Genomic DNA, 24,898 nt, shown 5'->3' with positions numbered 1-24,898 from the left:
GTTTAATTCAGCATTGAATGAGTGATTACTCATATTTTTATCACAATTCCTAAGATTTTTCTCAGCAAATTTACACAGAATTCTAACCAAAATTTCCGTCAGTATGTAAGATAGTAATGGTTACCATTCTACATAGGAATAAGATCTATTCTTTTCTATTCGTGGACCTCATGCGTTTCGCTATGAGGCGTGCAAAAGAAAAGAACCAAGAGACTGTATATCTTTATATATTATTTACACTTATCCCACTAGAGGCACCTGCGCATTATCATTCTATTATTGTGAATAATGCACTTTTGGACTTATCAAACTTTTCTTTTTCTACCAGAGGATATATAACTATATACTGTGTAATTGAACATTAAGCATTTTCTTATCACCTTAAAAGTGAATGAAGATTTTTTTTTATATGACTTTTATATTTATGTAGAAGAAAGAGAATAAGATTTCGAACTTAAATTCCATCGACAAAAGCCTTTAAAATAGTAGAATAGTCAGCAGGTAGAGCAAGTATACATAAAAAAAAAGAAATAACATAAAAAACGAGGGCAAACGAAAAAGTTGGCACAAAACTTTGTGCATTAGAGAGCATTACAAAAGTTTATCTCAATATTCCGTTAAGGTGAAACTATTTTTTTATTTTATCTTTTTGTACCTTAAGGTAAGTCACAGCTTGCGGTCACCAACGAAATTTAGGGAATGAAAATATCAAAATAGTTTAGAACTGCATCTACTAGCATATTTAATAGTCGATTTTACATGATTTGGTAAAATTCTACAACGTTCACGGAAAGAAATACATTGCGGATATCCCTATGTCGTTGTATTGCATTGCTATAAGCCCTATGCATATAGGATTATCTACTATACTGTATGGTACCAAAATCTTTGCGTCTATTACACGGGCGCATAGGAGGCTTGACGTGACAGCATTGCCGCCAGCCCCATAGTGCATCGCAGATGTCGCAATCCTACTAGTTTTTCCCGCGATATTACTTAGCGCGACAATCAATAATTCTATCGAATTACGGCCAATATTTCATGGGTACAACTACTGTACCGACTTAAAGTTCATAAATTAGTAAAACTACTTTGAAATTAATTGTAACATTAAACTAGTTTAATACAAAATTTTTAAATATTTTTCATCGAACACACTGATAGAAAGATTTGTTTATATTTAATAAGCTTTATTAACTGTTAACAAATGATTTTTTAACATCATAGGATTTAATGAATATTTATTAACAGTTTATAAATTATTTATTAAATGTTAATAAATATTTGTTAACAAGTAACAAATATTTATTAACAGTTAATAAGTAATTTGTTTAGTACAATTTATTAACTGTTAAAAATATTTATTAATGGTTAATGAACATTTTTTAACTGTTAACGAATATTTATTTAAAATAAAAAGTAAAAATATCAATTTTCTTTTGACACTTTTTATAACCCTATAGCTGGAATACATGATAATAATTAAATTCACTAAATAAATTAACGTTTTTAATATTTAAAAATATAAAAGATAATTATGAGCTATGATAAAATGTGGTATTTTATAATAAATGTGATTATAATTTAATATAATTAATGCAAATAATTTATAAAGATGATTTTTATTTGTAAGCCATCTTTTCTTTATATCATATGACATTGCAAATTGAGAGCGAAACAAATTCACTCTACAAAATATTTACTAATTGTTAATAAATATTTTTTAACTATTAATAAATACTTATTAACTATTAACAAATGTACTTTCCACCCAAATAGATATTTATTTAATGTTAAAAAATATTTATTAAAATTTAATAAATTAAATAATTGTCTTCAAATAAATTAAATTATTAACAGTTAATCAATCCTTCTATCAGTGCATAACCCATTCAATTAATTAAACTAATTTTGTTACTACTCTAATATCAGCATAAGAGATATAACAATAACGGATAGACTGTTCTGCCAGGAGCATCGTAAATGTCGCCAGTCACTATGGGTCTGACGCCCATAGTGACATTGGCGTATCAGCTATAACTATTGTTGATGTTACTATTCCCACCATAGCCAAATCATCTATGCTGACGATTTTTATATCGAATCAAAATCTTCTAAACCATACAGTATAGTGTTCACACCCATAGTGACATAGTGATATCCGCAATGTATTTCTTTCCGTGTTACTGATACAATAATACACGAAGAGAAAAATATGGAAATCATTCCTATAATTTTAATGAAATGTTTTCCTATACCATTTTAGGAGCGATTACTTAAATTATGGGAATTGTACTCATAATTTTTAGGAAGTGTTACTATAATTATGGGAATGGTTCCTATAATTATAGGAACGATACCTATAATTATAACTGTAATATCGGCATGATTCCCATAATATATAGGAATAATTTCTATAATATTGATTATAGAAACCATTCCTATAATATTATAGGAACCATTCCTATAATATTATAGGAACCATTCCCATAATATTATAGTGATGATGTGTAATAATATTGAGATATTTATCATTACAACTCAAGTTATTTGTGACTTTGATGACCACTTTGCAGCATTTGAAATTATTAGTCATTTCGATAATTTTATTTGCTTCCCAATAACATCATTTGAAGTATGTAAAATAAGTAATATTGTTCATATAAACAATAAAAGTTACATACCCAAAAGATGGATTTAATAAATATTCAACGTGTGTATTGTAAATAAATAATTTATTTTGAAAATAAAATGAAATTATAAAAATAAACAATGAATTTCCATATCTGCTTTGCTCGTCTAATTGTATAGTGAGAAAATAGCCCTTTTATTAGAGAAACTTTAGAATTGCTACAATATTTTCAATATTATACAACACAATAATAACTGAGTTGGAATGAACAATTGAAGATTAAGTACACACGTGAATAAAAATTATGAAAAAAAAATTTTTTCACTCTAGTGAAAGATCAATTTTTATTTACAAAAAAAAATTTATTAGCAAAAAAATATATAATGATTACTTTATATTTTTGAAGTGATTGCTTCATTATTATGAACATAAACATTTTTCTATTATTATGCGTGTCACTCCCATAATATTATAGGAACCATTCCTTTAATAGTATAGGAACCATTCCTATAATATTATAGGAACCATTCCTTTAATAATATAGGAACCGTTCCTATAATATTATAGGAACCATTCCCATAATGTATTGAAGCTATTTCATTATTGTATAGGAAATTTTCCAATAAACTATGGGTATGGTTCCCATAATGAGCATAGGATTGATACCTATAATGATCATTTTACTATAGGAACCATTCCCATAATTTTTGAAAAGGTTCCTATAAATTTCTCTCAGTGTATAGCACGAGAAGAGAAAAATTTTAAAGTTAATATTAAAAGAACGCTGACAGAAAAAATACTTCTTATGTTATACCTTCGATTTTCCAATGATTCATTATTTCGTACTTACTTTCGTCAGTGAGCTTCTAGATTGTCGATTCCTTGTTTTTTCGATACAGCTCAACGATGCACATCCCCCACACAGGAAACGAGAAGATTATATAGTATGGGTGAGTGAGTAAGTGGATATTCTATATGGGAGGACGATGCAATGCCACTTTCATGACATTAAATTGGTGGACTACGTGAAACGAAAGAAAATTCACAGCAATTCAATGTATATGTATACAAAAAATCAATAACGTCCGGAAACTAGAAACTTACGATAGCGAATTGACAGAAGCTAGAACATTACAATGTAACTTATTTTACTCTTCTAAGTCACATTCATACTGTTCATTTTACAATATATGTTTATTGCTATTTATTATCTCATTAGATACTACTGTTGAACTACTTTGTATATAAAAGTATCATAATACAAAAAAAGTTAGGTAAAACCAAATGTGCATGCCTTAAGCGCTCATGTCATACGTGTGTTATTTAAATTTTTTTAAATTCCCGCGTACAGTAATTATTTATGATGCGAATAAAACGCCCTCATGTGTTCCGTTATATCAACTACTTACAAGTAAATACATATGCATACGTTGGCTCGATCGCAGAGTCACTGTGAGATCTCTGTTTACTAAAAAAATAAAACATACAGCCGACAAATATGGGAAAATTCGATGTGAATGCCAATCAAAATGTTTCAATTACAACTAAACGAAGCAATGTGTAGCTTTGATATTGCATAGGGTTCTTCATTAAAGTTTAATAACAGAGCTGAAAAAAAATTGAGTCGTAAAATTGTGTATGTTTTTAGTTTTCTTGACCACACCACCATATTTTGACAGTTATTTCTACTAAAGTTTAAAAAAACGGGTTTTTTCACTAAAATTGATAATTAATTTACTAAGCAGTGTTTTTAATTAGTTCAGTAATCATTCTTCTTGCAACCAGTGTATTTTTTTTAACATTTATACAAAGATTATGGGTTAAAAAAACAATTTCTCTTGAAGAGATAGGAACCTTGATTTTTAGACCCCAGTAGAGCTATGCCTTAGCCCGTTCGTGCTTAAGGGATGCAATTATTACATTAAAATAAAGGGTTTTCTTAACGTAGATTTCGTGGAAATCTAGCTATTGCACTGGTCCTCATGTCGTAACTCACTTAAAATTTGGTCATAATATCATCTAAGTAGTCGAGTAAGGCTCCAAAATAGCATTGGCTTAAAGTTTATGTATATGTAGTCAATATAACACGGCTTGTAAACACTATAGCTTCTACAATTCTTGATAATTCTTAATGAAACTTGGTACATTTATTCTTTGGACGAATACCTTGAACGAGTTTGAAGTTGAGCAAAATCGGTCGATTAGTTCATAAATGGTAGCCACTTAAAATTTTAAAAATAATGAAAATTGCACATCTGGTCACTTTATCAGTTAATAACTTTTGATTACGAGAAGATAACTAATTTCTAAAAGATACACATTAAATCTTATGACATTGCCATTAATTTGACCTATAAAATATTAGCTTCAGAATAATTTTTAACTATTTTATTAGAGTCAAGAGTCATAGTGAACCAGTTTTAGGTAGATGTGTATTATAACCGATTTATGGTTGTGATACCCCCCGAAATTCTAAACGCATCTCAACAAAACTTGGTATACTTATTTTTTGTACGAATTTCTCGAATGAATTCAAAGATGAGCAGAATCGGTCGATTTATTCAGAAATTGTAGACATTTAAATTTGTAAAAATAGTGAAAGTTGCAAATTTGCTTACTTTATAAGTAAATGACTTTTGATACAGAAAAGATAACTAATTTCTAAAAAATACTAATTGAAACTTATGGAATTAGCTTTAATTTTACCTATAAAATATTTACTTGCAACATTAATTCTACAAGTTATCAAGAAAAAAATGAAAATAATCTACTCTCGAGAAATCTACCTTCCGTTTTGTATTTTTATAAGAATTACTATTGAGGGGTTTATGTTCAGATTTTCCACAAATGTCTTTTTCTATAAAAATAAAAGTTAATGATCTTTATTAGCTAAAATTCATGTTGCTTGACATCGAGGTATCAAACGTACAACAGAAGCATCGTGTTCAATTGAATGTACTCAATTGCAAACGAGAATATCTGAAATGTTTTTTGTTCTTCGTTATTTTTTTAGCCTCTATTTCTCCGAATACTAGAATCGGTATTCTCTTATCAATCCTTACGATCAAGCACAGTACAATCGAATATCTACATATATATTTATATGTATATAATCCGTGGATGTGTATGAGTTCATTGGATTCGACGATCGTTTCACGACCGAATACATGGTGAAAAGAGGAAATAGCATATACAACGACTGAAGGGTTTTAGGTGAACATGGGAATTGTGCAGGAAACTCTGAGAGCTCCAACAACTCTCAAGTGGTTGGTATGGAGAGGAAGAGGTGTGATTTTGGCTTTCCAATTACTTCAACCCCGAAGGAATTCACAAGTCCATATTGGCATTCTGTTGATGTATTGTTATGATTTTTACTGACATCGATCATTGATTTTGCTAACACTTAATTATTGCTAATAATTTTAGTTAATAACACAATGATGTTCCGTATCATATAACTATTTAATTAGAAATAAAAAGACTGACTTTTGGACAGCTGTGGGTTCGTTTTAAACTCAATTTAGAAAATATAAAAGAAAATTCAATATATACAAAAACATATGCATTCAATATAATAGATATTTATGTCATAAGGTCTTGAAGTGGCGATTTTCTGACAGCGACGATATTTCGATATGAGCTTAAGGTTTGTAGCGGGAAGGTTCGAGACGGGCGCAATTTTAACATCCGAAGCGTAGCCGAGGACGGAAATTTACGCTAGTTTTTGAACATTCGCGTCACAAACATTAAAGCGAATATCGAACAACAGTCGTTGTCAGAATCGCCACTAAACGGCCGAATGACATACAATATTTTTTGTTATTATCGCTCCATAAGTTTAACTTTTGAGGGATAGGAGGCAAATAATGACATATTTAAATTTTATGAAGTTTCACAAGGGCAAAAAAAATTAATTTTGTATTAATTATCTTTTTATTAATCTTAAAATCTTGCTCACATCCAGAAAATGTAAATAACGTTTTATTAGTATTTATTTATGGCGTTGTTGTTATTTTATTAACATTAGGTCCGCTTCGTAATAAACTGCCAGCAGAGAAATAATTAGCGCCACTCAATAGTAATTAAGTTTAAAATTGACTATAAATTATCGGTCGGTACGCTAGAATGTGATCTTTTTTTTACAATCTCTCTCAATTTCGTCTGGGTGTTCGCGAAAAAATCGTAAAAAAAAGGAGGGGGTAAAACTTCACGGCCTAGGCTGCGAAAAAAAGACGGTATGGTAGAGTCTTTAGAAAAGAGTTCCTTTACGGACGCCACACAGAAAGAAAGATTTCTTGACTGGAGAACAAAATTCTTGGCTCAAGTAAATTTTCGGTCGCCCGAAGGAAGACCGAAGTTGTCTTGGCCGAAGTAAAAATTTTTCTTGAAATTCTATTCTTGATGGAAGTAATTTTTTCTTAATTCAAATTATCATAAATACTTGATACAAGAAATTTTTATGTTTGATCAAGATTTTTAGATACTTTAGGAAAGCAGCGCCACCTACTTCAGCTGAGAAAAAAATTTTCTCATCTTGAGAAAATTTTTCTCTTGAATATTTGATACCCATTTTGCTACCACCTATATGGAACACTCATTCTTGATCTCCGTGATTCGTCTGTGGGAAGAACTACCAGAAGAAATCGTAAACTCAAGTAGCAGTGAAGTCTTCAAAAATAAAGTTTTTGACTATTTGCTAAATTTAGACAGTTGATAAATTGAACAATTGATAGATTAAATTTGTTGATTACAGTACTTCTATACTAATTAAAAAATTTAAATTGAGATATTAGTCGAATCAGTTTAGAAAAGTTTAAAATGGTTAAAAGTTTTTGCAATATTATTCTAAAATTTAGGTTAAGAACTATGTACTTACATTTAATATTATTATTTTTAAAATGTAAATATTTTGTATTTAAATTGCCATTTGGCCTGTGCCTTGGCATAAATAAATTTATCAATCAATCAATCAATCATTTTAGATTATTTTAGCGCGCAATTCTACATATTGAATGAAAAAAAATGATTCAATATTATTTGATCTTACCATTTGACATGTTAGTCAATAGAAATATTAATGAAAATTTACTATCTAGATATTTGATTTTTTGGAGCAAGAGAAAAATTTTCTCAAGACAAGAAAATTTACTTCTGTCAAGAACTTAATTTTTTGGAGCAAGAGAGAAATTTTCTCAAAACAAGAAAACTTTCTTGACTTAAATAAATTGACTTGGATCAAGATACGTATTTCTTGAAGCAAGGGAATTGATTTTTTGGAATAAGTGAAATTTCTTGTGTCAAAAAAATTGTTTTTTTCGCCCAAGTAAATAATTAGGAAGAAAAATATTTTCTTGGCTCAAGTGAACCTTTCTTTCTGTGCACCCAGCGCTCAAAAGTTGAACTTTTGGAGCGAGTATAGCAAAAAATTTTTTCCACACGGATAAAAGTAAACTATAAAAATTCACTCGGATTCCGATTAATTTTTATAGTTTCAAACAGTACAGCGGACATCGGCAAGTCAATAATTATAGTTTGATTTTTAGCGTTACGTTTAAAATTTACCATTTTACTTTGTAAATATTGATGTTGCTTGTATAGAAATTCAGTAACTGTAGTTTATATTTTTTAGATATCATGCGATCATTTTTTAAGTACGAAATGATAAATATCAAAGTCAAAATTCTTAATTATTATACTTTGACATTGTCGACATTCACATAGCGAATATTACTGTTTGAAATAGTATTTTCTTTCATGTAAATAATAAATTGTAGCATTTAAATGATAAATATTATAAAGTGATTGTTAAAATCACGATTTTACTATTTAAAATGGTAATTTTTACCAGTTAATCATTACTTATTATAAATCGACTATTATTTATTGTAGTTTACTTTTGTCCGTCCATGGTTAAAAATTAATTCAATAACTGTTTGTTTATTTTTCATTTTAATACAAATTTTGAGATTATGCATACAAGAATAGTTGTCGATACATATTTGGTTATTGCTCGAAAATATGATTCAATAACTTGATATAGATCTGTTAAAGCTCTTTTATTCGGAAGAGTTATCTGAATGCATTGGTGTGGATGCGACAAATATTTCTGGGTGGCAATATTTTTGGATGTTTATTGTACCATTGCGGTTTTATATCCACACGACATGTGTTGAGGCTTGTATATAACATTTCTATAGGTAACTGACTGATACAGCCTTACTATTTCCCAATAGTGTAAGATAAAAATAGCAGAACTTGTATGAATAATAACGAAGAATATACATAAAATTATTTAGGCATCAAAATCTAAAACTAGCAGGTGTAGGTTTTGATATAAAAATGAATCACAATGCAACAGTACTATACATAAGATATTGGTTGTCTAAAATATGATGACGCACGAAATACATATGGATTTTAACGGATGTTCATAGTATGTTCTGCTTTAAATTGTCCAATATATTAAAGAATTTTGCTAATTTCGGGCATGAGTATCCAGAAATTCGTAATGTCGAAGTTTTAAACTATGTACTCTGAAAAAAAAAGTATTTTTCCACTTACAGTATTTCTTATGCTGAGAAAAAAAAATCGGTATTGCTCTACTAACTATACGTGGTATTTTACTCAGCACTACGTGTATACTGGCTATCACAATACTTTAATTTATTGTAGTCAGAATACCGCCCTAGTAGAAATGCAATCAAATATCTAGCCAGTAACTGGCTAGTTTAACTAGACTTAAGCTAGGAACCGGCTAGTATAATATCCAATAACTATCTAGTTACTGGCCAGTTTTACTAGACATCAAATAAAACATGGCGACAGTTGTAGGATTTGAGGTTATTTAAAATTAAATGTGGATAAGTTTGTTACAATTCAAAATTATACACTGATAGAAAGATTTTTTAACTATTAATAATTTAATTTATTTGAAGACAATTATTTAATTTATTAAATTTTAATGAATATTTTTTAACATTCAATAAAAATTTATTTGGGAGGAAAGTACATTTATTAATAGTTAATAAGTATTTATTAATAGTTAACAAATATTTATTAACAGTTAATAAATATTTTGTTCAGTGAATTTGTTTCGCTTGCAATGTCATATGATATGAAGATTGCTTATAAATAAAAATCATCTTTATAAATTATTTGCAATAATTATATCACATTATAATAACGTTTATTGTAACATACCGAATTCTATCACAGCTCATAATTATCTTTTACACTTTTAAATATTAAAAATATTAATTTATTTAGTGAATTGAATTGTTATCATGTATTCCAGCTATAGAGTTATCAAAAGTGTCAAAATAAACTTCTATTTTTGCTTTTTATTCTAAATAAATATTTGTTAACAGTTAACAAATATTTATTGACCATTAATAAATGGTGACACGCGTTAATATCCCCGGACAAAATATCCCCACGTTTTTGTTGGTTTAATTTTGAATAAATACACAAACACACTAAAAAAATAATGTTGAGATTAATTTTCAAATCTGAACAAAAACAGTTTCACTGTATAAAAATCGCGCCAAGTCCACGTTCATAAGACTATCAAGATAAAAAAATTTCTTTTTTCTTTACAAAAAGATATAAAATAAAAAAATACAAAAATCCAAGTAACCGATATGATTGTATTTGATTTTCGGAAATTAAAAAAAATTTTATTGTAAATTTGAAAATTAAAAAAAAAATTTTGGAACGTATTTAGTGTGCATGGTTGCAAAATATTTTACTTTTAATGAAATTCGTAAAATCTATTTACGAGGACTTTAAAAAAATTGAAATACACAATGACGCACACCAAGTAATGTTCTAAAAATTTTTAATTTTCAAATTTACAATAAAATTTTTTTTAATTTCCGAAAATCAAATACAATCATATCGGTTACTTGGATTTTTTTATTTTTTTATTTTATATCTTTTTGTAAAGAAAAAAGAAATTTTTTTATCTTGATAGTCTTATGAACGTGGACTTGGCGCGATTTTTATACAGTGAAACTGTTTTTGTTCAGATTTTAGTATTTTTTGTAATTATAATAAAAATTTACAATTGGTACCAACTTAAATCTCCCGTTGGCTGCATTTTTTATAGCAAACTATCCCCTTGAAGCTACAGTTTATGTAAAAACAATTCCAGCGCACCCTGGCGGATGTAGATGCAAGCTGTGAAATGTATTTTTTTAACTGTAATTTCCCATCTATTGGAAGATTACCATGAATTCTCGAATTATTTAGTCTGTGGCATGTCACTTTTTACATAGAAAAAAAGTCAGGATCGAAATTTTTGAGCTTGCTATAGTTTATGCTGATAAAATTTAATAATTTCAAGTAGATTAATTGTTATAATGGAATATAATTAATTAATATCAGTAAAATAAAGCATGAATTACTGTTATAATATAAAATTTAGGAACAAGAAGTACCGTAGAATTAAATAAAATTTTGCAACCTCAAAATACCGTTCTGCTTACAGTAAACACAGTCGGTAGTTCGCGCTCCGTTTACAACGAATTTGAACGGAACTTGGCGCCAGATTCTACCGAATCTGTGGATTATTATTGATGAATTTTTATATTTTTAAGAATTTTGTCCGGGGATATTTTGTCGGGGATATTTTGTCCGGGGATATTAACGCACGTAACCAAAGCTTATTAAAAATAAAAAATCCTTCTATAAGTGTAATAATAATAATGATAAAAATTGTGGTAATTAATAACCTCAATAATTATTAAATTTTCAATAATTTATCTCGATGACAGTCTGGAGTATTTGTTTTGATTGATGCCCACAACCGTAATTCGGTATGTCGATTTTTTTTATTTTATCTATTTTTTCAAATATATGACAGATTATTTTTTTATTGAAATACACAATTATTTTTAATTATTTACACTGTTTCTTAATATTTACTAAAGATACCTCAACTGACAGGTTAAAGTGAAAAAAAAAAAAAATATACACACTAGTATAAGTAGAACATCGGTGTGACCAATGTTTACGATTTAGTTGTAGGTGGCGCAATTTATAGTTTTTACCTAGTTTCGCTAGCCAGTTACTGGATTTGATTGCTGGCCAGTTACTAGATATGATCGCTAGCCAGATACTAGATTTAATCAAGTGAAAAATTGATCATTTCTACTAGGGCGAATGCAAAATGGAATGGTTATTTTCCCGTGTAAAAAAAATCGTCTTAAAATTGTCGTTTGTTTAAGATCTCAAACGTGACACAAACCAAGACTATTTTAAGACTCTTTTAAGACGCCAAAAAAAAAAAATTCCGAGAGCAGATTTTTGAAAATTTGGTTCTCGAATTTGTTGTGAAAATTAATTGTTAGTTCTTTTTTAGATGACTTTACGACTTTCTCACGGCAATATTTTTAAGTAAGATGTTTTTAAATTGTTAAAAAATTATTATTCGACAATTTTAATGTTTCGGGGCTCTGTCACTGTTAGCCTATCTTAAAATAGTCTTTAAATTTTTTTAAAGATTTTTTAAGACTAATTTAAGATCATTTTAAGACAATTTAAAGACGCTCAATAATAATGTGAGCTGTCACTGTGATATCATCTTAAAATAGCCTGAAAATTTTCTCATCATTTTCTAAAGATTTTGATAACAGTCAAGGAAGTAAAGTGAACTTTATTCATTGAACAATAATAAACGATACTATTAATAAATTGATAATTTATAATTTAGATTTTATAAATGAATTTGTTGCAAATGCAACTTCAGAATTTAATTGAACTGAAAATAATACCGATAATCGTATAATTATATCTCTCCGGCTCGAATCTTATCCAAGATTTTCATTCTTCACTTTTAAAAATTTTCCTTCGATAAGTTTAAAGTTGACTGCCCGAAATTTCAACAAATTTAGCTTAAAAAAATCTACCCCTTTTTCGGATGTCAAAATAAATTCTTTCTACACTGAAAAAAATAATCGGTAGAGGCTACCGTTTTTTTTTTCGATAGAGGCTACCGATTTTTTGGTAGAGGCAACCGATTAAAATCGGTAGAGGTTACCGATTTTTTTTAGGTAGCAGCTACCGATTTCCAATCGGTAGCCTCTACCGATTACCAATCGGTAGCCTCTATCGATTACCAATCGGTAGCTCTGCCGATTATTTTTTTCAGTGTATTTTCGAAGTCTGAAGTGTATTAAAAATTCTTCTGAAATATTAAGGAATGAATTTAAAGTTATTAAAACTTACCAGCGCTCCTAGAAGATTGAATGCAGATATATCTTCGGTAACTCTTATCCGCGTCTTTTTAGATCTGGAACAAATAAGAGTCAAATTTTTCAGGTATTGAAACGTTTTTTAGCTGTTGATTGAAGTAGAACGAGAAGGGTAAAATAAAAAATTTATTTTTGTGTTATCAACCACGATAAATAGCCATTTTCTGCATCAAACCTTTCAATAGCCATTTAATGCCTGCATCAGATTTCCATACAACATCCGACGATTTGATTACAAACTCTACAAAAAAATCTTTACGAACTAATAAAAGCTCTTCGAATGCTAAGATAATAGTATTTCGTAAAAGTTCATTATCTCGTATTTAATTACAATCACCACCGCATGATACAAATTACGTAATCGTAACTAAGTCTCCACAAAGAGGAATTAGAAAAATTGTCTTAGCAGAGGAAACAAAGAACGGAAAGTAAAGAAGATCGTGTAGTTGAGTGAAATGAAACGGAGTTGATAGCTAAAAATAGCATTATTTTAATTCTATTGTAGACACTAGTAACCCATTCTTTCATCTATTCCATTTTATCCAAGAATCCACGCTCTTTTATTTTAATTCCTTTTATTGAACTATTAATTTCCGGTAACGAGAGGTATCTATTATATTTCAATGTACGGGATATTTTTTTTTCTGAATTAAGTTTTAATTAATATTTTACGCATCGATATATAAAAATATGATTATCTGATTTTTCAAATATATAATTAGATATTATGACATTATTCTGTATAAGGTATATTCCAAAGAGTTCTGTTGACCTTAGATTCAGAAAAATTGAGACCAGCTGAGCTTGATATATTTTAAGAAATCTAAATAATTGAATTTGAAATATGAATTTTTTTTTTATAAACAAGATATTCCATCGAATAAAATGGGATTAGTTGATAGCTCAAATGGTAGAGTAGCCGACATGTCTTCGGAAGGTTCTGGGTTCGAATCCCAGTCCGAGCTATCTAATAATTTTTCTCGCATATTCTGTAAACTCACATTAAGATGATCTTCTCCACATTCCTTTCTCAATCCTTTCCTACCAATATCCTGTTACGTGAATGTCGAACGCTTCACGTAATAATTACCGTAACTCCTATTCTTTCCCGCTTCACAGCATTATTTATATTTGTAAATGTTAGATGTTATATTTGTATTTGTAAATGTTAGATACAAACATTAGTTACGTAAATAAACGTAGGGTTTATTTCTAATGTATTTTTAATATTAAGTAGCAAGTAACAAGTAGCAAGTAGCAAATTTACTCCTAATTTACACCTAAGTTACACCTGAGTTACACCTAAGTTACACCTAATTACTACTTTTTTGCTACTGACCGTATACCTGTCCCTGCATGAAAACACACCGCACGGGAGGGGTATACTGAGGTGGACCTACAACCCCGCTGTCCATCTTACAGCAACAAAGAGAGTTTATTCCATCGAATAAAATCATTGATACGAGACTATGCCAATTTTTTATGTTTGTATATTTATCAATAATATTTTTTATCATAATCTATATAATTAGGAGAATAAGAAGATTTTATCTCCGGTGTATTTATATGATAAAATGAGTTTTCGAAGTGATTATAAATAGATTCAAATTTCGCGATAAACGTCATTTGTTAATTAGTTCATTTTGATTACGCGACCGATAATAATTACTTCAGCTTACGAAAAGCGGACTATTTATAATAAAAAAATTAGTTTTATTTATCGTTCCGGTATTGGGTCAACCATATTCCGGTATTGGGACTAGGCATTTAAGGTGTTCCGATACTGGGTCTTTTAGACTTTTTCAAAAAACATGTTTTTTTTTAATATTAAATTCGACAAAATCGATAAATTTAATTATTTTCGTGTAACTACATGTTTATTCTACATGATTGGATGAATTATTATTACTAATGAACCATTTGAATATTTTCTAAGTAATAAAAACCAGTCATGTACTCTTCGTCGTTCCGGTATTGGGTCTTTTACTTTAGTTCAAAAATTACTTTATATAATCAAGAAACCAAGAAAAATTTTGTAACGAGTATATCTTTATCATAAATTGGGCTCGATATTTTTTCAGCGATAGTCATTTATGATTTAAATAATTGAGAGAGTAAGAAAAATTTTAAGACGAGCATATTATTATTTTGAAAGAAATTTTTATAGTTAAATTTGGTATTATCAAAAAGTTCTTGATAAGAATAAGTGCTTTCTGGTTTTATATATTTCTTAGTAGTCAATTTTTTATGTCAAGTTTTTGGAGAAGTTTTTAATAGTTTGTTGGTTCTACACTGATAAAAAAAATATCTTCATTCAAGAAAAACATTCTTGCTTCAAGAAAATTATTTTGAAGAGAACTAGTTGTCTTATTTCAAGAAATTTTTGTCTTGATTTCATGTTTCTTGTAGTGAGAGATCTAATCACTGATCCATAACATTTTTACTTGGTTCAAGACTATATTATCTTAGATTGATACAAGTGAATTCTTTATTCAAAAACGATTCTCTTCAATAAAGAATAATTTTATTTCATTTCAAGAATTATTGATTGTTGATTGAAGAACAAATTTTTTTATTTATAATGTTATAAGTTCAAGTCAGAAAAAAACTTTGAAGTAAAAAAATTTGTATTTCTCTATATAGCGAAAAATATTTATTAATACAAAAAATAGCAAAAATACAAAAATTTATATGCTTAAAACAAGTAAAATAATATCTTAATTCAAGAGTCGCGCCATACTTGGAACAAGTCGGTAATATCTTGAAACAATGTTACCGTCTATCTTAATCCAAGAGAAAGAAATTCTTGGGCGAAGTTGTATGTATCTTATTTTAAAACTACCAAGTTTTTTGACTCGAGAATCAATTTCTTAAGTTAAGAGAATTGAATTACTTAAAACAAGAATGACATTTTGAAGAAAAAGTTTTTCATGAATGAAGTCATTTTTTTTATCAGTGTATATTTTGTTCCGTCATATTTGTCTATTAACTTATTTGTAAATAATCCTGTAACAGCACTATTTTTGAAATTAATTTAAAAAGCACTCAATCTATGTGTATAGTGTCATAAATATCAAAAAATCATTAAGCCAAAGTTTTCTTATTCATAATCCGTAAATCTTGACAGTCGCACAGGTTGTTAGTAGAAAATTATACACTTAATTTGATTTTTATTGAAGTATTCAAAATAAATTAACAAGCAGTGTAGAAAATACATTTTTGTAATGCAAAGATATGACTATAAGTAAAATTCATCCTCTAAGTATATTTAATGCTGCATAATGTTTTTGAAGCTGACATACAGATGGTACGGAATTAACAAGCGATTCAACCATCTAAGCCCCATGTGGTAAAATCATGCATTTCTATTATAACGTTTAATTAATCTTTCAAGTAAAATCTATATGATCCTTTTATCGTCTACATTTATTATATATTTACCAAGCTAGACAAGTATAAGAATGGCCTATGGAGCTTATTACTTGGTACTATACGAAGGTTTTTCCAGTAAGAATCCAGTCTAGAAGGTAGCCAACATATAGAGTTCTTCAGAAAACTACTCACAAGCTGCTACTGCTGTCGTTGGTTCTATATTTTTTGGTCTATGTACATGCATATACCATCGTCTCGCTCTATTATTCTCCCATGTCGCAGCTGGTCCGCTGTGTAGACCTACTTTTCTTTAGCTATGTGGCGTTTGCATTACATACGGCTGAGCATATTGTGCACGCCAGGTCAACTGAAGAAATGTAAAATAATTCTGCTATTTTTGCGATTTGTAGAAACTTTTTTCCTGAAGATACAATTGGCTCAGAATTCTAAATTTTGATTCTATATTTGTTATTATTTTCGTCATTTCACCCAAGAAGTTTACAAAGAGCATACACATGTAATTCTACACATGTGAAAATTACCATCTATGATATAACGTACACACTGTGCACTTTGTTCAAGAACCAATGACTTAATTGGAGGATTTATGAGTATACTACGCAAACAGAACTCAAGTATATTATCAAAATTTAATCTGAAAATTTAGAATAAATAAAAAAAGTTTGGGAAATCCGAAAGTATACGCCGTAATTAAATTAAAATTAAAATTTATTCTTTCTATTCAGAAGAATTATAACTTAGATCCGACATCTATATTATTAAGAGAATAAGCAAAATTTTGTGACCAGTGTATTTATATGATAAAATGGGTTTTTATGGTTAAATTTGGTACCATTTAAAAAGTTTTGATCTGGAGTTGTGCCTTCTCATAGTTTCATATGATTCTAACCATTAGTCAATTTATGATGAAAAGTATTTAAGCTGTATTCGAAAATACTCTATCTCTAGATACACAATTAAGAAATGACCTTGTAAACTACACAAAAAAAAAGGTTTGATTGAGCCAAGAATAGTATATTACACTATTAGGGCAGAAAGTTTGAGATTTCTGCACTGCGCGCCATGATGCCCGAGGCGTAGCCGAGGGCATCACGGCGCGCAGTTCAGAGCTCTCAAACTTCTGCCAGTGTAGTGTATACTATTGCACGACTCATGATGCGAAGCATCAGAGAGTGCTTTACGATCGAAAAATTTTTTTCGCCTCATTTTGGCGGCTATTTTTATTATTATAGCTTTGTTAGTTCACGGAACCAAGATATTTTGCATACTATTGTCGAGATAATTTAATGGAGATTAATTTCATACTTTTTAAAAATTGATTTACTGCAATAGAATTGGAAAAAAACACCAAAATAGGTAAAAAAATTTTCCTGTCCGTCATGTGTGAAACCCGGAAACACTGTAACTTGTGAAAAAATCAAGACTGTATATCTATATATATCCATGTAAAATTAACATGGATGGTGATATATCTATATCTATAGATATTATGTACATTTTATTCCACCAGGGGCGCTTGTGCAGTACCTTCCTACTACAGCTGTTTTTTCGGCAATTAATTTTGAACGACTTAAGTTTTTTTTTTTTTTTTTTTTTTTTTTATATTTCATAATCAAATGAGCATTATGAGTCGTGCACTTTTGGATTTTCCAAACTTTTTTTCTTTATAGCCGGTCGAAAGTACGTAAAATATTTAATGTACTGCATCGAAAAAAAATTGATGCCTGCCCCCGACATTTGCGGCACGAGCAAAGCGAGTGCTGCTGGTCGGGGAGGCAGGCATCAAATAAAAAAAAATTAATGTAAAATCTATTCTTTCCCGCTTCACAGCATTATTTATATTTGTAAAAATGCTTACCGTAAGATGGACGGTGTGGCTTAATGTATATAGAATAAGCGAAAGGAAATTTAGTATAGACCGGATAGCTCAAATGGTAGAGTAGCCGACATGTCTTCGGAAGGTTCTGGGTTCGAATCCCAGTCCGAGCTATCTAATAATTTTTTCTCGCATATTCTATAAACTCACATTAAGATGATCCTCTCCACATTCCTTTCTCAATCCTTTCCTACCAATATCCTGTTACGTGAATGTGGAAGGCTTCACGTAATAATTACCGTAACTCCTATTCTTTCCCGCTTCACAGCATTATTTATATTTGTAAAAAATGTGGAACGCTTCACGATTTTGCGTGTCATCCTTGCGCAGGGGCCAGGATGGTGTTTCAGTTCAAGAATACAAGGCCATTCTGAATGGGATATTGCCAGTGATTTTGTGCTTACTCAATGAATCTATTAATAATAGTGTTTTCCCATTAATTTGGAAGTGTTCGTTGGTAATACCTTTGCCGAAAGTTAATTACCCATCGTTGCCATCGGACTATCGTCTTATATCTTTGTTATGCACACTATCAAAAGCATTAGAGAGAATTATTTATGATCAGGCTATAAAGTATTTGCAGGTGCATGATTTGATGGATCATAGACAAACAGGTTTTAAAGAGGGTATGGGAACTCAGTCTGCTGTCTTGAGGTTATCTGATGATATAAGATTAGGAATAGATCAGGGTGAGGTTACGATTGCGGTTTTTTTGGATTTTACGAAAGCATTTGATTCGGTTGATCACTCTTTATTCTTATCAAAGTTGGTCAGACTGGGGTTTTCGTTAAAATCAGTACAGTGGTTTCATTCCTACCTATTTGGACGAGCCCAGTCGGTGGTCATTAATGACAAAAGATCAAATTGGATTAGTATTAAGTCTGGAGTACTTCAAGGCAGCGTTCTGGGTCCCTTGCTTTTTTCCATTTTCAGAAATGATCTTCCAAAATGTCTACGTTATTGGTCATATTTATTGTATGCAGATGACATGGTTATTTATTTGCGTTGTAAGCTAGCTGATGTAAATAAATATGTTTTTTACATGAATGAAGATATTAAGTGTGTTTCAGACTGGTGCCAAGCGTATAGGCTGCGGTTAAATGTATTAAAGACTAAGGCAATGATATTTGGCAGCGCGGTAAATGTTTGCAATGTTAATGCGAGCATAGAAAATTTAAGATTATATTTAGATAATAGATTGATAGATTTTGTTACAAGCTACAAGTATTTGGGCGTAGTCTTTGATTGTACTCTTACTTGGTATAAGCATACTGCTAGTATTAAAAAGCGAGCGGCAGGAGCATTGTACAGAATACGAATGAATGATGCACAACTCAGTATGGCGTTAAAGAGAAAACTTATTACTGGTATGGTCTTGCCAATTTATGATTATTGTGCTTGTGTATTAACGAATTTGTCATTTGAGCTTGAAAGATCGCTGTTAGTATCGCTGAACAATTGTGTGCGTTTCGTTTTACGAATACGCCGAGTGGATCATATAACGAAGCATCGGCAGGCGCTTGGATGGCTAAAGCCACCAAACCGAAGATTACAACTAATAGCTAGTGAGTTTTATAAGGCGATTTGTTTAATACGTCCAAGTCTTTTCGGTGACCAGTTATTACACAAAACTAGTGCTTCAAGTCGTAGGGAATTAGGTAAAACGCCTTTTGCGCGTACAGCAGCTTATTATAAATCTTTCATTGTTACTGGTTGTAATTTTTGGAATAATCTACCAGTTATTATTACATCAGCTGAGACTCTAGACAATTTCCGTCATAAATGTTATTTGTATTTGTTAGAGTTAGAAAAGAGTCAGTATGATTTAAGCACTTGATTGTAAAGCTGATTTTGATTTTGAATGCGAAGAAAATGTCTGTGATTACTTGCTACTTTTGCACTAATATTACTTTGTTTATAGTTTTATTATTATTGTTATTATTATTATATCAGTTTCTTACTACCTATGTATTTTCAACAATTTTGTAATTTTGTAATTATTTGGATTTGTGGTAAAAAGGAGAATTATCTCCATGATCAGTAAATGAATAAATAAATAAAATCAAATCAAAAATAATTAACAAACATTTTTTTTTTGAAAAATTTTTAGATTAAATAAAACTGAAATTTCTTGAATTCAACAAACATAATAAAGATTATTCTCGGTTAAAAATAAAAAAAAACGAACATACCTGAAAATTAACAATAATTAATAAAAATCAAATTAAATTGTTGTTACTGCGTACATTTTTCTAAATAATTCATTAATTAAATAAAATTGATCCATTTTACACACGTCACTGTCAAACTAAATCTCAGTACGGTACAACCTGGTTATAAGTTACATCGGATGATCTACTCACTCTTACGGCAGTTATATCTCTATCTATATATGAAATATTTCATGTAAGTAGAAAAAAGAAAGAAATATAACCTGTTGTATTGTACCATCAATCGTAAATGATCAGCGTAAACAAAAAATAGTTAGTAACAAATGACTAATATCAGTCGCGGTAACGAAAGCATTTTATGCTCCCGCTGTAATAGAGGGTGAATGTGTAGCTTTACCAATACACGAATCTTTAACTTTCTGCCTTGAAATAGGTGCAAAAGATGCGTACTTTCGACCGAGGTATAAAGAAATAGTATATTACACATCTAGGGCAGTAAAATAAGAAATGTCTCAGATCACATGTAATTGTTGTCCGAGGCGAAGCCGAGGTCAATAAACATGTGATCTGAGGCTTTCTTATTTACTGCCCGTGGTGTATATACTATTTCGTTTAGCGCAGCGGGAGGAAAATTGACGCTTTCTGCCCGGAGGTGAGAAATAGTATATTACACTATTAGGGCAGAAAGTTTTAGATTTCTGCACTGCGCGCCATGATGCCCGAGGCGTAGCCGAGGGCATCACGGCGCGCAGTTCAGAGCTCTCAAACTTCTGCCCGTGTAGTGTATACTATTTTTCTTTATAGCCGGTCGAAAGTACGTAAAATATTTAATGTACTGCATCGAAAAAAAATTGATGCCTGCCCCCGACATTTGCGGCACGAGCGAAGCGAGTGCTGCTGGTCGGGGGGGGGGGGGGCAAACATCAAATAAAAAAAAAATTAATGTAAAATCAAATAAAAAATAATTAACAAACATTTTTTTTGAAAAATTTTTAGATTAAATAAAACTGAAATTTCTTGAATTCAATAAACATAATAAAGATTATTCTCGGTTAAAAATAAAACGAGCATATTATCTGAAAATTAACAATAATTAATAAAAATTAAATTAAATAGTTGTCACTGCGTACATTTTTCTAAATAATTCATTAATTAAATAAAGTTGATCCATTTTATACACGTCACTGTCAAACTGAATCTTAGTACAGTACAAGCTGGTTATAAGTTACATCGGATGATCTACTCACTCTTACGGTAGTTATATCTTTATCTATATCTCCATTTATACATAAAATATTTCATATAAGTAGAAGAAATAAAGAAATATAACCAAGTTGTATTGTACCATCAATCGTAAATGATCAGCGTAAACAAAATATAATTAGTAACAAATGACTAATGTCAGTCGCGGTAACGAAAGCATTTTATGCTCCCGCTGTTATAGAGAGCGAATGTGTAGCTTTACCAATGCACGAATCTTTAACTTTCTGCATCGAAATAGGTGCAAAAGATGCGTACTTTCGACCGAGGTATAAAGAAAAATATTTTTTTGTCCTCTGGGCGGAAAGTGGCAACTTTGGTCTCACTGCGCTAAACAAAGTTGCCGCTTTCCTCCTTCCTCGGACAAAAAAATATTATACAGCCCTTGGGAAGTAAAAAAGAAAACCTCAGATCACATGTAATTGTTGGCCGAGGCTTCGCCTCGGCCAACAATTACATGTGATCTGAGGCTTTTCTTATTTTCCTTCCCAAGGGGTGTAATATACTATTTCTTCCGAATTATTTTCTTGAGCAAAAAAAATTTTTTTTTTTGACACAAGAAATTTCAGTTATTCCAACATAATTAATTCTCTTGCTTTAAGAAATACGTATCTTGATCCAAGAAAATTTATTTAAGTCAACACTGAGAAAACAGTTCATTTAAATGAAATGAGGCTCGTTAACTATAAATAAATCTCTTATTTAAATATCACAAGAAATATTTATTTGATACAAATAAATTAATTTATTTGAGACAAAGTTACAGTATATTTGAATGAAATCCAGATTTTTTTATAGTTAACAAATATTTCTTAGGTGCTAACAATGATATATTTCAACCAAATCAGATTTGTTAACTATAAATAAATGGTATGTTTGAATATACTCAAAGCAATGATTTTTAGTTTTAGGTTAGGAAAGTAGTAAAAGTAGACATATCGAACGTTTGGGGTTAAATGGGCAATTCTTTTGGAATTATTAATTATACTGAACTTAACAATAATACTATAAAGTTAGTCGGCGTTTTTAATTTTTAATTTTTTTTTTTTTTTTTATTAAATTAGATCTAGAAAATATTTTTTTAAAATTGCACTTATAATTTTTCAAGTTTTTTACGAATGAAGTTTTTTAAAAAAATTTCTTTTGTAACAATTTTTTCAATAAAAAAAATTTTAAAAATTTTCAGATGACGGCTAACTTAATTTTCATAAATTAACAGACATCTGTCAATTTTTAGGACTTTTATAATAATAAAATTATCACGAAAAAATTTAAATTAAAAAGTTCCACGTCTAAAAATTAAAAAAAAATTACAATTGCATTAAAATATGTTTTTTATCGTTGATCTGTAATAAAAATTAAAAAAATTGACAGCTGTCTGCTAACTTCAGCATCATAATTATTAATGTCTATTATAGTTAACTATTTCAATACATATTTGTCTAAGCATATATATATATTTTTTTTTTTATTTTATTTATTTCTACAAAAATTAAACAAAATACATTTGTAAACTGAGTTAATTTTCATTATTTATTTTTTACAAATCACGTCAAGAAATAACAGTGGCGACTGTAGCGACACCAAGCGTAATTTACTTAAAGTGAGATTTGTTAATAGTTAACAAATCTTTATTTAAATGAAATAAATGAGTCGATTCAGTTAAATAAACCAAAACAAGGTAGTATTTGATTCAAAGTAATATATATTTGAATAAAAGAAATTTGTTAACATTAAATATATATTTTTAATTTACTTCAAATAAATCTGCACATTTGAGCCAAAAAAACTGTTTTCTCAGTGAAGAAAATCTTCTTGTTTTGAGAAAATTTAGCCTCTTGCTCCAAAAAATTCAGTTCTTGATAAAAGTAAATTTTCTTGTCTTGAGAAAATTTCTCTTTTGCTCCAAAAAATTAAAAATCTCGATAGAAGTAAATTTTCATTAATATTTTTATTGATTAACACGTCAAATGGTGAGATCAAATAATATTTCATCATTTTTTTTCATTCAATATGTATAATTGCACACTAAAATAATAAAAAATGGGTATCAAATATTCAAGAGAAAAATTTTCTCAAGGTGAGAAAATTTTTTTCTCAGCTGAAGTAGGTGGCGCTGCTTCCCTAAAGTATCTAAAAATCTTGATCAAATATAAAAATTTATTGTATCGAGTATTTATGATAATTTGAATTAAGAAAAAATTATTTCCACCAAGAATAGAATTTCAAGAAAAATTTTTACTTCAAGGAATTTTTCTTTCTGTGTATTGATATTTTTAAAGATATAAGCTCATCCCGATGTTACACTTATCAAGACTTTTCATTTAAGTACCCACATCAATTTTTCATATATTTATATATATTATATATATGTATATATGAAAAATATATCAAAATGCATGTGGGTACTCAAATGAAAGCTTTTGATCAGTGTAACATTGAGATGAGCTTATATCTTTGAAAACGTCAATAGTTAAAAAAGTACAGTGTAATTTAACAAAAGTCATTAATTATTTAAAAAAGCAAAATTTTAATTATTTACAGTTCACAAATCACGGCAGTCACGTAGTGACTGCAAGGTTGTTTGTTTGGTAATAAAAAACAAGTGGAAATATTCTTATTAAAAAATGTAAGATTATTAAATTACTAGATACTATATCTGAACCCACGATAGCCGTGAGCAATATTAAATATTAAAATTTTTGAATGTAAGAAACTCAAGTCTTAAAATTCTTTTGTTTCTTTGATTAATTTATTGACCCGTAAACTTCAATTTCCAGCATTCTCAAGTTTTCATGCCGTTTGTGAATCCTTAGAGGGAATGACCGCCTTCAACATCACGCTTGTCAGCTCTTTTACTTATAAAGAAACTTGAGTAAGAGATAGGTGTAAGGGAAATTCCCAAAAGACATGATGAGAACTACAGCTTAGACTAAAGAATGCTCGGAAACCATCTTGTTTATAGTCCAAGTCATTTGAATTTTGAAATTACAGTGAAGTAGATCTATTCAATAGTGACAGACACAGATTTTATATAAGGTAAAAGCCCCAATAGATGATCACGTACCAGTATATGATCACTCCCCGAGTAAAAATGAAATTATTATTTTTTACGGAAAAATAATAAATTTCGTTCGACCGCCGCACCACCGCTGCACCACCGCCGCACCATACCGCCGCACCACCGCTGCACGACCGCCGTTTGGCGGACTATTACGCCGCACGCTAAAAATTTACTCCCCCTAGCATCGCCGCACTACCGCTGCACCACCGCCGCACCAATGCTAAATCATACCTACAATTTCACAAAAAA

At 29.6% G+C, this 24,898-nt stretch overlaps 1 protein-coding gene, 1 long non-coding RNA gene and 1 pseudogene across 2 annotated transcripts in view; 1 reads left to right on the top strand and 2 right to left on the bottom strand.

Annotated features, from left to right (window-relative positions):
• Window positions 1–24,898, bottom strand: part of LOC123271216 — a 353,707-nt gene that overhangs the window by 273,423 nt on the left and 55,386 nt on the right. The window contains exon 3 of the mRNA XM_044737478.1: window positions 12,860–12,923. The gene's annotated coding sequence lies outside the window, so the exon portion shown is untranslated. The remainder of the gene's footprint in view (window positions 1–12,859; window positions 12,924–24,898) is intronic.
• Window positions 1,617–20,211, top strand: LOC123271234. The gene is made up of 3 exons (XR_006510810.1): window positions 1,617–1,628; window positions 8,432–8,436; window positions 20,000–20,211. It is a non-coding gene; the product is annotated as an uncharacterized LOC123271234 (long non-coding RNA).
• Window positions 18,440–18,536, bottom strand: LOC123272309 (annotated as a pseudogene).

The sequence above is a fragment of the Cotesia glomerata genome, linkage group LG9 (genome assembly GCF_020080835.1).
Source record: "Cotesia glomerata isolate CgM1 linkage group LG9, MPM_Cglom_v2.3, whole genome shotgun sequence".
Lineage (NCBI taxonomy): Eukaryota > Metazoa > Arthropoda > Insecta > Hymenoptera > Braconidae > Cotesia > Cotesia glomerata.
The sequence above is the reverse complement of the archived record's forward strand: the minus strand, read 5'-3'. Positions and strand labels throughout refer to the sequence as shown.